The sequence below is a fragment of the Mus caroli genome, unplaced genomic scaffold (assembly GCF_978045245.1).
Source record: "Mus caroli unplaced genomic scaffold, Mus_caroli_1 scaffold_5, whole genome shotgun sequence".
NCBI lineage: Eukaryota > Metazoa > Chordata > Mammalia > Rodentia > Muridae > Mus > Mus caroli.
This window is the reverse complement of record NW_028227260.1, coordinates 127,130,127-127,144,741: the sequence shown is the minus strand read 5'-3', so window position 1 is coordinate 127,144,741 and position 14,615 is coordinate 127,130,127. Positions and strand designations below refer to the sequence as shown.

At 39.6% G+C, this 14,615-nt stretch overlaps 1 pseudogene; it reads right to left on the bottom strand.

The window, feature by feature from the left end:
• Positions 1-5,528: 5,528 nt before the first annotated feature.
• LOC110286837 (glyceraldehyde-3-phosphate dehydrogenase pseudogene) lies at positions 5,529-6,548 on the bottom strand (annotated as a pseudogene).
• Between the last annotated feature and the right edge of the window lie 8,067 nt (positions 6,549-14,615).

Sequence of the window (14,615 nt, the reverse complement as noted above, 5' to 3'; positions counted from 1 at the left end):
GCCAATTCTCTCAACTACACTTTAGAAGACTCACTTTCTTCGTTTCAATGAGCTTCTAGTTGATTCTTGTAGAAGTTCTTACACAAGCCCTTCTGAGAAAGAGCTCTAGGCTGTAATAGAGCTATGTTCTGTACAGCCCTGTTTATTTAATAAACTCGAATTGAATTAGGAAAAGAGTACTTTCGACTTGCTCCGTGCTAAATTAGCAGCCCATGGCTTACATTGTAGACCTCACTATTTTGGGTAGGCAAAAATCAAGGTTAAAACAAACATGATCATTTAATCCCATACTATATTATAATCAGTGTGAGGAGCGAGAGACTTAAAGCTCTAATTCATTATTAACCACATTGTACACAAACCAGCTTCCCCATTTACATAGTAAGAGGCAACATTTTCATTCATTAGCTGTTGCTTAATCTGCATTAACAAAGCTCCCCTCCTAAGTGCTTTCTGAGAAAGTAGCCAATCCTGACTTTGGGGCTCTCATAGCCTTGCTTGCCTCTTTAGAATCTGCCAATCACTTATAATGGAAACATACTTCAGGAGTCTACCGAGAATCCAGTTTCTAAATGCATTCAAATAAACTTGTAATCTTTCGACATGCACATCTAGGAGTTAAACTTCTCTTCTTTGATCCCACTAGAACACTAAAAAAACAAAAACAAACAAACAAACAAAAAAATTCCTGCCTGTCAAATTCAATAAACCGATATTGTTCCTCATTTCAGTTGCTCTGTGGTATTTAACTCTGTCGAATACACCATTTTCAAAATTCTTGCCTATGTTAGTTACTGCCATGGGGGTAATGTTGATTCTTCTCTTGAATCATTTCTGCACCCCCTCCCTTGCTGGGTCTTCTTCTCTCTCCCCATCTCTATGGTTTATACTCTGTGTTCCACTTAAGACTTGAATTTACAGTTGTCCTGTCTTAGATGCTCATGTGTTGACTTACTTACTAGGACATTCTATGATGCCACATCATAGGGCTGTGAAAGGCAGCCTGGTCCCTGGTCAAGCAGTCTTGAAACCTGGTGACCCTGCAGGGATAGTAGGCATTTTGCCATGCTTCTGGATACCCGGCTCCTGGAATGAGGCCACAGCTCTCCATAGATCTGTGGCCATCAGTCTCGTAAGCCTCCACAGGTAGAGGATGTGACTTGTGGTCACTAGCCTCAAGACAGATCTCCACTTTAATGAAGTACCTAAAGGCCTGAAGGGCTTAGCCAATTAAGCTCTCCTTCTCAAACACTCCTCCCTGCAAAAGGTATTTAACCTCAGGCCTGCCCTGAGAAAGTGGGGTATGGTTTTACTCATCACCACTTTCCGCCATGACAATAAATGCTTTAAAGCCATGGACTGTCTCTTTTCATCAGGATCTACCATAGGGAGCTATGGAACAGGCCTTTGCCTAAAGAGCCGGCTGTCTAATCTCCCACAGAAGGCCTCTCAGCACTCCCATCCATGGCCTCCACCAAGCCACGCCCTGCTCAGCAAGCCAAGGACTCTCTCCTCCCTGCGGGACCCAGCCAGAGCTCTTCCTGCTTTCCCCTTGGCCCAGGCTAGATCCAGCCCGCTGGCCCCCACTCTGTTCTCAGCTCTACCACAGCATCCGGCAATGCCTGGGTATTCAAGAGCCTGAGATACCCTGAGCCGGCACCGGGTGTCCCTGAATCTCAGACTGCGCTCCCCTACCCCTGGAGTGGGGTCTCGTGGCTTCCCATAGCCAGACATGCTCCAGGCACCAGAGTCAGGTAAGTGCAGTCAAACTACCATGTCCCACCTCCCCAAGTGGCCGGAGCCCTGTGGCAGAGTGGACATGGGACACCACTAACCCTACATAAGCTATACTCTCTCATCACTTAGTAAACTGCTGCTATTATTCAGAGCTTTGATCATGACCTTCTGACATTCTTATTTCCTAGCTTCATATATCTGGATAATCCCATTATTTATGTGATTATTTATGTGGAGTCATTAAAGATTAGTGATCTTTTGCTTTTGTTATTTTCAGCTCAAAAGTTTTTTTTTTTTGAGTTCTAACATATTTTCTAATCTCAGTGGACATAAAGACAACACTGTCTTTTCATTTTATTTTAAATGTAACATGAAGATATCATACAATTGTACATATTTATCAGATATTATGTTTAAATCAGATTAAATAATATAGCTATCACCACAAACACTTATTTTTATAAGTGAAAACATAAAAGATCCTTATTTCTTCTGTTTTTTTCCCTACACATACATGTATGCACATGTCCATGCATGCTTATGTGAGGGCATGTGTGTATACGTGTGTGTGTGTTATACATGTATACATGTGCGTATGTAGAGCATGGCATGTGCCTAGAAGGCCAAAAGGTCAACATTTGGATCAGAATGCCTTCCTCAAATTTTATCTACTTTATTTTTTGAGACAAGATATCTTCCTTAGAGCCTACTATTTTGGATTGTCTCAGTGTACTACAACAAGCTTTGGGGATCCAACTGTTTGTTTCTCCTGTGCTGTAGTTAAAGACACTTGTAGCCTTGCCTGGCTTTTTACATGGGTGCTGGGGGGGGTATATGGTCTCAGGTAGATATGCTTGTATGTCCAGCAGTCTAACCATCAAGCAATCTTTCCAATTCAAACTCTATTATTTTTATGTACAGTACATAATTATTGTACACATATCATTATTTTGCCTATAGTTATTCTACTCTATTAACATCACACCAAAGCTTCTTGCTTCTATTCTAGCTTAGTATCCATTGACCAACCTCTTTTCATTCTTTCTTCTTCTCTCTTCCAGCCTCTGGTAACCATCACTATACTTCCATGTCCCATGAGATCAGCACTATCTTGATGACTCATAAAACAAATATCTTCAACATTCACTTATTGTCTTCATCTTTAACTTGGATATCTATGTCAAAATCTGAGAATCAAACCTTTCTTTATCTGTCTTCACTTATTCTGCCTAATGCACAAATCATGTACTTATTATTATCTCAAGTTATAGGGATAAAACCTGATAGGCTCAGGATGGTTCTGCAGTTCATCCACAAGCCCCTCAGCCACTCATAGACAGATTTTAATGTATTTTATTGTGATTCTACAGCTGAAATACTGTTTTATTTTCAACCAAGGCCATGTGTGTACTAGGCAAGCACTTTGCCCCAACCTTGAAAGAGAAACTGCTTAGGACTATGTTAACTTATCCTCAATAGGAGAGTCTCTTACAGGATACTTTGTCTTCACTTTGAAAATTACAGTAAAAGATCCCAAGGTACAGAACACTAAAGAGGAAAGCATTGTTGAGATGACTAAGTTAGGAAAGAAGTTGGGGTTGTTAAGGAACTGAGAGAAGCAGAAACTCAAAGTTCAGGGAACAAAAGGCAGCTGACAGGAAAGTGGATAGTGCTATAACAAGGCAGAACAGTTGTGAAAGCAAAGTACTCACTTTTTTAAAGGTCTTCTTGAGTGACATTTGGTCTCACAGATACTCAGTTTGGCTTTAGAGTAGTGGTCCCCACGTAGGCCAGGGAAAGCTTTTTGGTAATACCAAGTTTTGATTTCCATATAACTTGCCCTTTATTTGAAAGGGCCTGATTGAAACACATGACTGTTAAGCACACTGCAATGGTGTCATTTGGGAACTGGAGCAAAGACCATTTTCATTCCAAGTTCATCCATAAAACGTTTCCTCTTTGTTTGGTTAAATATCTGGTTGGTTTGTTTGTATCATAGTTGCTTTTCTTCTATCACTCCCAAATTTCTTCAATGAATTTTCCACCTCATGTGAGCTGAGTATATTCAGTATGTAAAAAGCATCAGGTATTTCTTTAATCTCAACATTCAGCATCTATTTCTTGACCAAATCAATATATTTCAATAAGGGTATGTTCAAGAAAAATTCTTTTTATCTGTTGCCTTGCATTGTAACATTGAGGATGTGTTCCTCTGTGTTTCTTTTTTCTTGATTTTCATGAAATGGAATGTATCAAAATAATGAGAGATGGTTAGTATTGATTATCAACTTCATGGGATCTAGATTTACCTTGGGTTTTCTAGATTTACCTTGGAGACAAACAACTGTGATAGAGTATCTAGTTTACATTAATGAAGGTGGGAAGCTGTGATGGCTTGTATATTCTTGGATCAGGGAGTGGCATCATTTGGAGGTGTGGCCTTGTTGGAATAGGTGTGACCTGGTTGGAGTAGGTGTGTCACTGTGGATGTGGGCTTAAGATCCTCACCCTAGTTGCCTGGAAGTCAGTCTTCCACTAGCAGCCTTTGGATGAAGACATAGAACTCTCAGCTCTGCCTGTGCCATGCCTATCTGGATTCTGCCATGCTCTCACCTTGATGATAATGGACTAAATCTCTGAACCTGAAAGCCAGCCCCAATTAAATGTAATTTTTTATAAGACTTGCCTTGGTCATGGGGTCTGTTCACAGCAGTAAAAACCTAACTAAGACAGAAGCCTACCCACTTGCAAGCTACCATGGGTCCTATACTAAATGATAATGGAAAGTGAGCTTAGCATCAGGATTCATCACTTTCTGCTATTGACTATAGATGTAATATAGGCAGCAATCTCACAATCCTGTTGTCATGACTGCCCTGACGTGATGATTAGATTCCCTCAAACTGCAAGCCAAAATAAACCCTTCCTTTTTTGGTGTTGTTTTTGTCCATTGTTTTGTACCAGCAACAAGAAAATTGATGAATATAGTACTTATCAAGAGTTATTTCATAGTTTGAATTAATGCCATAATACTTTTCTGTTTATAGTCCTTCTGTCATAGTTCCACTCTAAGCCTTGTCCACGAAAGGCATTTCTATTGACCTTTGCTTACTTCCTGATCTCATATATTTGAATGCTTAGTCCCTTTAGTTGCTGGAACAGTTTAAGAAGGAGGTATGTTTCAGAGGTGTGGCTCTGTTGGAGTGGATGTGTTATGAGGGTGGGCTTTGAGGTTTCCAAAGCTCATGTCAGGCCCAGTCTTACCCTCTCTCTGCCTGTAACTTGTGTACCAAATGTGAGCTCTCAGACCATGCCTGCCTATCAGCCACCACGCTCCCTGCCATAATGGTCATAGATTAACCCTCTTAAATTATAAGCAAGCCCCCAATGAAATGCTTCCTTTTATAATTCTTGATTATGGTGTCTCTTTGGAAAATAGAACAGTAACTAAGAGTATTCATGCTGCACAACAGATTCCTTGAATTCACTCTTTTTATCTGAAAAATTGCATCCTATCACCACCCTTATGAATGTGAACATAGGGGTGGTGGTGGAAGGAGTAAAGTGAGTGGGAAATGATGTAATTATATTATAATTTCAAAAAATATTTTTGGGGTACAGCAAACTCTATTGATGGCATTCAAGAGAATAGGGAGAGCTCACTAGGCCCCTCCTGTTATTATGGGGGTCTGGGATGGAAATTGTGAGGGAGATGCTCAGTATTGGGGACCATGTGGTGATAGGGACTCCTTAGCAACTGAGGGCATCTCTCTTGATCTTAGTGTCCTTGCTGGGGTGGGTGGTCCAGGGTTTCTTACTCCTTGGAGGCCATGTAGGCCAGGAGATCCACCACCCTATTGCTGTAGCTGAATTCAATGTCATACCAGGAAATGAGCTTTACAAAGTTGTCATTGAGAGCAATGCCAGCCCCAGCATCAAAGTTGGAAGTGTGTGAGCTGCTGTTGAAGTCACAGGAGACAACCTGATCCTCAGTGTAGCCCAGGATGCCCTTCAGTGGGCCCTCACACGCCTGCTTCACCACCTTCTTGATGTCATCATACTTGGCAGGTTTCTGCAGGAGGCATTTAGGTCCACAATGGATACATTGGGGGTAGGAACACGGAAGGACATGCCAGTGAGCTTCCCGTTCAGCTTTGGGTTGACCTTACCCACAGTCTTGGCACCACCAGTGGATGCAGGGATGATGTTTTGGGCAGCCCCAAGGCCATCATACCACAGCTTTCCAGAGGGGCCATTCACAGTCTTCTGAGTGGCAGTAATGGCATGGACCATGGTCATGAGCACTTCCACGTTGCCAAAGATGGCCTTGGCTGGGGGGCTAAGCAGTTGGTGGTTCAGGATGCACTGCTGACAATCTTGAGTAAGTTGTTGTATTTCTCGTGGTTCACAGCCATTACAAACATGGGGGCATTGGCAGAAGGGGCAGAGATGAAAAAACTTTTGGCCCCACCCTTCAAGTGGGCCCCAGCCTTCTTCATGGTGGTGAAGACATCAGTAGATTCCACAACATACTCAGCACCAGCATCACCCCATTTGATGTTAGTGGAATCTCGCTCCTGGAAGATGGTGATGGGCTTCATGTTGATGACAAGCTTCCCATTCTCAGCCTTGAATGTGCCATTGAATTTGCCATGGGTGGAGTCATACTGGAACATGTAGACCATGTAGTTGAGGTCAATGAAGGGGTCGTTGATGGCAACAATCTCCACTATGCCAAGAGGAGAGCAGATGGCAGCTCTGGTAACCAAGCACCCCATACAGCCAAATCCGTTCACACTGACCTTCACCATTTTGTCTATTGGATAAAGCTGGCACTGCACAAGAAGTTGCAGCTGTCTCTGGAACAGGGAATCTGAACTATACCCTAACCCATCAAGGCTCTCTATGAATACATTTATGTTAACATTGTTATTTCCTTGTATTTTATTATATTTTGTACATGCTGATAAGCAACTGAATAAACTAGTACTTCCTGAAGTGGTCATCTGATGACAGAACAAGATGAATATTGTGCTGCTTAATATATGTAGCCAAAGGCACATACTAAATAAGTGAATTGAATAGGAAAAATGTTTGTCACAGTTCCACCTGAGGGCACTGTCAAGCTTTCCTTGGTTTTCAACAAGATCCCTTTTCAAGGAAATCAAGGGCATGGCAAGATCAATTACCAGATCAGGCCAAAATCAAATATCAATAACTGAGGGAAAATGTAGTAACTGATGATAGACAGACCTGTGTTAGATGCTAAGGACATACAAGAACAAAGTGGTGAGTCACACACACACACACACACACACACACACACACACACACACACACACAAACGACTATAAATGACTTCTCTGGCTTTTTTGTCACATGTAAACCGAATGACCACTTCATTTCAAGGCTATGTGTTTCCAGATGGTTTAGTGACTGAGAGAGGTGGGGAATGAACGGATGGATATTTAATTATAGAATCCCAAACAAACAAGGAATCAACCCACTGTCATTACTATTATCAAATTTTCTTAGACCATTAATTTTGTTTTAAGAAAAGAGTCCTTTTAGAAGAGATAGCACAAATGTGCTCTCATAAGAAACTAAGAAAAATATTAGTGAGTCCTAAAGTGTGTGGATACTTAAATCAAGACAGCTTTTGTCAAAGTATCATATCTGTATGCCTAGCTAGTGAAGATACAAAGAGAAGAGATACTGATACAGATTTGCAACTTTTAATTCTTTAATTCAGTGATTTCTGATAAGATTTTATTTATATAGTACTTTCCCCCTCTGTTTAAACTTAAACATATTGGCATTTGGTGCTAGAATGGCTGGCTCTGAATATATACTCTTCTACATACTCACTGAATGATCTAAGCAAAATTTCTTAAACTTCCCACTGCCTCACTTTCCTCATTTGTAAAATGGGGATACTAACATCTACTTCACATATAAAGTCTGTGCATAGTACCTTATGTATAATAAATGTTTAATTAGTGTTTGCTATTCACTCTCAATTGAATTATACGGGAGTCAGCTGGAAGAGAAAATAATCACTGTATGTGCTGACCAAATAAAACACCTAGACAAAAGACAACTTAAGGTAGAACGATTGTTTTTGGCTCACATTTCACAGGCACAGTCCTCCAGGATGGGGAATATTCTAGTAACAGGGGTCTTCTGGCAGCTGCTCATATTGTATCTGTGGTCAGGAAGTAGAAAGTGAAGCATGCAGGGGCTCAGACACCTTTGACTTTTTTATACAGTCCAGGACCCAAGTCCAGAGAATGCCACCACCCACTTTTAGAATAACACCTTAATTAACCTAATCAAGATAATTCCCTAAAGGCCTGACAAGGGGCTAATCTAAATAATTTTCACTCCAGTGTACCTGGAGATTTGTCTCCTTCATCTTATCAAGTTGACAATATTAACTATTGCGCCTCCTGGGGAAACCAATTTTCTTCCCCTCCCAAGCTGAGAAGTCAATGAAAGTGGGGAAACAGGAATGGTACCCTACTTGAGATCACTCCACAGGGAAATATGATTGGATTCATGGTTTACTTTCTAATGAGGATAGCAAAGAAAAGGCTAGCCTCTCAGAAGTGAAGGTCAGGGCTATGGGGGAAGAATTCTGCAAGGAGGGAACAGGAGGAGGGTGTCAACATTTGGGATGTAAGTAAATAAAATAATTAATTACTAAAATATATTACAAGAAAGAAAGGAAGGAATGAAGAAAGAGAGAGAGAGAGAGAGAGAGAGAGAGAGAGAGAGAGAGAGAGAGAGAGAGAGAGAGAGAGAGAAAGAAGTCCTCCATTTCAGTCACTCTTACTCAAACTCTCCATATAGAAAGGCCCTAAGTTAGGGATGGAGCAAAATCCATTAATATATTTCACTTTCTGTACCATTGCCCTCATTTTTCAGAACACAAAATTTCATTAGGATTTGGTACTAGCCCCTGGAATTGGCATTTGGGAGTCACTGAACTAGATCTTAAGATCCCTGTAACCATGAGATGTTATGATTCTCTGAAAGAATTTCATTTGTGCTTGGTCCAGAGAAGAGAACCAAGGGATTGAACCTGGATCAAGGGACAGGCAGATCCTGAAAATGTGTTTGTGAAAGAGTTGGCAGTCAACCCAGAGCATTTTCTCCTTGGAATTTGTAATCATATTTTCCAACTGTCAATATGGAGAAAAATTACCTAAAAAGGCCAGAGGGTTGTTGTGAGGAAAACTTTTTGGGCTTTGGGAATTCTGTTCCTAGCCTGTGTACCATGAGAGTCAGAGGAAATGGCAGAAATCTTAATTTGAGCTTCTCTCCCAGTAATAACATTTCAAACTTCTTGTCTTCATATGCTATTGCTAGTTTGCTGTCCTCCTCTCACCTGTGTTCCTGCTCCACCCACCCCCAGGAACCAATGAAGCTGTGTTATGGCCACATATCCAAGATGATTTATCCTTAATGTGAAATTTTATGCTAACATGAAAGTCAAAGGGTATGAATCCCAAGGTATTTCAAAATTTGTATTATAAGACAATGAGATGTCTCCATATCAGTACACCTTGTATTTTATTAATCATGCACTGACAAAGCCCTTTGGCTGCCTTTGTATTGCCAACTAAATACAAACATATGCCACCATGGTTTTTTTTTTTTTATTATTGATTTTGGACTTCCCTAGGAAGGAAACACTGTTAAATTATAATAAATGATGTCAACTAAAACAAATAGTGCAAAACCCATTAAGAAGGCATTTGTTGCAGAGCTTGGCTTGATTTGTTGGCGTCAGTTGAAATCATGTCAAAATAATGTCTTGTGAAACCAAATAAAAATTTGTTTGCAAACTTGTCTGAAGCAAGCATTTCTAGAGCATAAAAAACCTTAAGAATCAATATGGTTTTATTCAGTATGCAAATGTACTTTAAAGCATTATGGCACAAATTCCATCGCTGCATTATAGGATAGTGTTAGTGGATTAATAAATAATAATAGATGATAAATAATATAGTGACTGAATTAGATAATACATTTATGAAGTAAATGGAGAAAAAGATTCAGGAGATAGTCTTGGGAGAAGATCAATTTTCAGATAAACTAAAATAACATTTTATATTCAGAAATTAATCGAGTTTAATCCTAACTCACAAAGTTTAGTTAAACTAAATTTCACTGTAGCCTTTGGAAAAAAAAAAAGGAAGATGCAAAAGGCCTAGCTCTGAAGTGATAACCATTTGAGTTCTAATATTAGTCAGCCTGCATCTGTAATTTGCATAACTGTGTTTGCCTTCTAGGTAATTGGGAATTTAATTGCTATCAGAATAAAATTTGAGTCTTATTTCCAAAGGGTGTCAGTGCTATGTATCCCAATGTGCAGTTTTGAGACTCCCTGCAATCAGGCAGATAGGAGAGCTGCACTTGGAAGTGGGCTTCAGTATGAAATAGAAATTAATCTCTCCCCAGCATATCCCAGGTCATCTGCTGCTGCCCTGTTTCTCCACTGTAGTATCTGAGCTGAATATGACTGTGGGCTTCTCTGTTTTCTCTTCACAATAAATCAGATCCATTTTACTTCCCACCCTTTTAAATCTCATTCCCAAGCTGTTTAAAGGAGAAAATTTTGTAAATTAGTATATTCATAACCCTTACTTTACTCAGTTTTTATTTTGGGGAAGTAAAATAAGAATTAAGCAAAATGAGTGAAAGAAATCTCAACCATCATCTAATATAACTAATATTTCACACAAAGAAAGTTACTTTAATGCCCCTCCACTGATAAAAGCAAGAAGGCTATAATCTCCCAGTAATGGGCAACATTTTTATTGAATACAGTTAGCTTTATGACAGACTCTTACTACTGTGACCTCATATTTTCTAGTTTTGCAAAAGTAATAGGGAAACTTCATCATTGCCTGGCACTATCTAGTAAAGCTGGTATTTGAAAACTGCTATTCTAAATCATGAGCATTGCTGTGATATTAAGAATGAAGCTTGGTTTCTTTCATTGCTGCTTTTTGGTGCTAAAGTACAATTGCAGAACAAAGCAGAGCGAGGCTGCGAGACTAGGTTCAGGGAGCAGCAAACAAGTAACAGCTAGCTTTGGGGTAAGGGTAGGAAGGATGAATGAGACTGAGGAATTATAAGCCTAGATCCGTGGGGGTTTCACTTGGCAGAGAAGAGCGTTCAAAGAGAAATGCCTGTACTTTTGTGTCTTCCTTTCACAACATCTTTGACACAAATGGTTAGAATTGCAGGGCTTTGTGTGGCCAGACTGGGTTTTTTTTTAATTTTTTTTTTCTGTCTATATCACACTGTGTATCCAGCTTCCTTGTTGCAGTGACTAGCTGCTGCACATCTCTGTCCTCCACAAGGCACTGCTGATAATATCCCATTAGTAACAGCATTTTTTAAATTGATGTAACTTGCAAAGAATCCTCAAGGCAAAATTTTCTTAGCTTCAGAGAGAGCAGAGCTACTAAATTATGCAAACATTGTATATACTTAATATATTTGTGTGTATGTTGTATGTACTTAATATATTTGTGTGTGTTTTCCCACTCCAAATACAGATCATATCAATTTCCCTTTTACCTTGGAAAAAAAATAAAAATGACCCAAAGTGCTAAATCAAAGCTTTAACTAAGTGCTGTCAGGGTTTTGGCTTTGGGGGTTGTTAGAAGCATTATGAGGGAAAATCCTACAGAACAATGCCTTGTGGTTAGTTGTGAATGAACCCCAGAGACCATCAGAGGGAGTCCTTTAGCTGCTGTGAAAGGGCTCTGAGGGAGACAGATAATAAATGTACAACAAACAATCCAATGTCAAAAATGATCACTATTGCACGATGAGACTGCAAACCTATGTTTTCAGCAATTTCTACACATGATGTTCTAACTCTGGCCATGGCAGAATTTAGCTGGCTGATTCTTTGAATCTGGCTAGGGTGGATTCTTACAAGGACAAAGAGGATTTGCTCAGTAACCGGCAAGAGAGGTACTGGTCATGCATGCTTAAATGTGCTAATAGTTCTGGTCTTTAATGGTACCAATTTAATGAAGATGATGTTATGCATTTTTAATTGTTCTCCTCTGTTATGACATTAGCCATGCCTTTCTGACTTATATGAAGATTTGTTGGCCAGCACTGACATTAGCTGAAATGGAATCATTACATTGTCAGTCATTCCCACATTTCTTTTGCTTTTGTATTCTCTAATGCTTTGCAACTGCATTGAGGGATCCCACTTTTCTGTTCAGATCATCTTTTACCTCATTCTTTAAAACTTACTGTATTTATGAGTATGTGTGTACATGTGTGGGAGGGTGTCCTGCGAGTTATGCTATATGTATACAGGTACTTGCAGAAGCCAGAAGAGGGCATAAGATACTCTGCAACTAAAGTTACCCTAGGTTCTGAGTCACAAAATACTTTGGTCCTAGGAACCAACTCTATTTAAAGACTCTTAATTACTGAGGCATCTTTCTGCTAGTCTTTACCTTATTCTAAAATCAATGTTTTAGATGACAGAAAATATACCACCAACAAACTCAAATGTCTTGAGTAGTGTTTGGAACACTGAGCCAAAAGTAGACTTCATATATTTTGGTCTGTCTGTGAATTATAGTAGCCTCTACTGGTCTCTGTAGGTGATTTTGGTTTGATTTTTCTGAAGCTTGTCTAGTAATTTGGATTTTCCTTTTTGGGGTACAGTCCCCACTTGATAATTTTCCTATCTCCTGCCAATCTTTTCTCCCTAGAGTCTTGCCAAGCCCACTTCTTGATATTCAACCAACTGACAAGCTATGGACACAGGACGAGGATGTTGGATAGTTTGTTTCACTTCTGGATTGGAGTTCCTCTAGCATTTTTTACTGGTATGTTGACTCTTCCTTTAACTATAGTTTGTGGCCATGGATATCACTCTGGATTTTCCAACTGTTCTAGGTGGAGTCCAACCTTTGCATTATAGTCAGGTTTTCTCAGTACCTATGCTATTTATTGAATATATGCCTTGCCCAGCTCCATCTCCTATCATATGTGCTGCTGTGATCCATCAATGGGTGGTCTTTGTAGATGATGTATTGGGTGCCGTGCAACATCCGCTATTTCTACAGCCTTGTGTCTAACCATGATTCCTGAAATTTATTGTTAAATAGCCAGACTTTTGTAGTAAAAGATTGTATCTGTATGTGATATTGTAAAATCCCATATATTTCAGGTATCCCAATTAGCATGGACATGATAGTAAGCAATTCTAAATATGCAATATCTTGATACAATGGTTTATTTATTGCTTACATAGAAATCTTGTGTAGGTTTTCAGATCAGGATAATGATTCTTCTTCCCATAGTTATTTAGAGATATAGATTTATCTTTTATTGTGGCTGCTAGCTTCTCTAACCCTTCAATGGCATTTATGCCTAGCTGGTGGTAAATACGAGCAAGCCTAGATAGTCAGACTCTTCTCAAAAGCTTGGGCCTATATAAATGGTGTCTTATACTTTCTCTTGTGTGTCACAAATACATTACATGGCTAAAACTCTCTAAACTAATAAGACACTAAGCCCCTTAGAAATCTATTCACTCACAAGAATTAACTCAGGGTTAAGTGACATGGTTACATCACATTTCACATTTCAAGTTGTGTAGGGGATGCAATTTGGCCATTTTTCCTTAAAAATGGTAGGATAGCTTTTGGAAGATACCACAAAGTGTCTGCTGTTACTGATGAGGAAAGCACAGTAATTTACTTTTAGCCTTTGATACATTAACTCAGTTTTGTTCATTAAATTCTGTAGCTAGTACTACAGAAAGAAAAAAATAATATTACAAAATAGTAAAATAAATGGGCTAGGTTAGGGAATAAAAAGGGTAAGGGCTAGGCATTGACAATATGGATTACTGATGGGACTGGTCAGATTTCTCAGAGGTGACAAGTTTGGTGTGTGCCAATTCTTGCAAGGTCTGGGACTGCACAATGAGGCTACTAGGGAAAAGCAGAGACAAGGGAATGGCGAAATAAAGGTAAAAGGTATACTTTCAAAGAAAAGTCCTGATATTGTATCTCAATGTTTGCTAAGTGAAGGTCTTCAGTATTTGAACAAGTGAATTTTTAACTTGCCTAGCTTCTCAGTTTATGCCATCAGGCTCCTGTTCCATTGCAAACCAGGAGGATTCCAATCTGATTGTTTACCAGTCTATAGCCTTAGATAAAGTTACCATGAAGCAGTAGTTTTCTTAAAGCCATCCATATGGTGTAAAACTGCCCACCTAGAGGCTTAGTAGATACAGGGTAAAAATCTTTTCATGGAGACATGAATTTTATTTCCTCTTGGTCTGCCTGCTTTTCATGAACAGGGGCAGACCTCTAGCTCATCCCTTCCCCAACTTCTATAGCCCTATGGAATGCCAGATGTTGACTTGTGCTGGTGACTAACTGACATAGCCTTAACCATGTGACTGGAGCAAGTACTGGGAGTTGAGGTGAGTGAGAAGGTGAAGGTGGCTTAGTTGTGAGCATCAGATGTTGTTGGCAGAGCTGTTAATCAGACTGAATCTGGTTTGTGTTTAGTTTGTGAACACTTTGCAAAGGTAGACAAGTGGCAAAGGTCTGGGGATGCAGAGGCATAGAAACCATAGATTTTGTTTCTTTTAGTTTGAGTCCTAGATATGCTCACTAGATGGCAAAAGAATAATTGAAGGTGAGAGATAAGGGTAGCTATCTTTTGTGAGTGAATAGATTTCTAAGGGGCTTAGGGTCTTATTAGTTTAGAGAGTTTTAGCCATGTAATGTATTTGTGAGACATGCCTCAAAGTGTCCTTTTCTCACAGTGCCTGAGACTCCATCATTATAAATCCTTCCTTAAGAACTTTC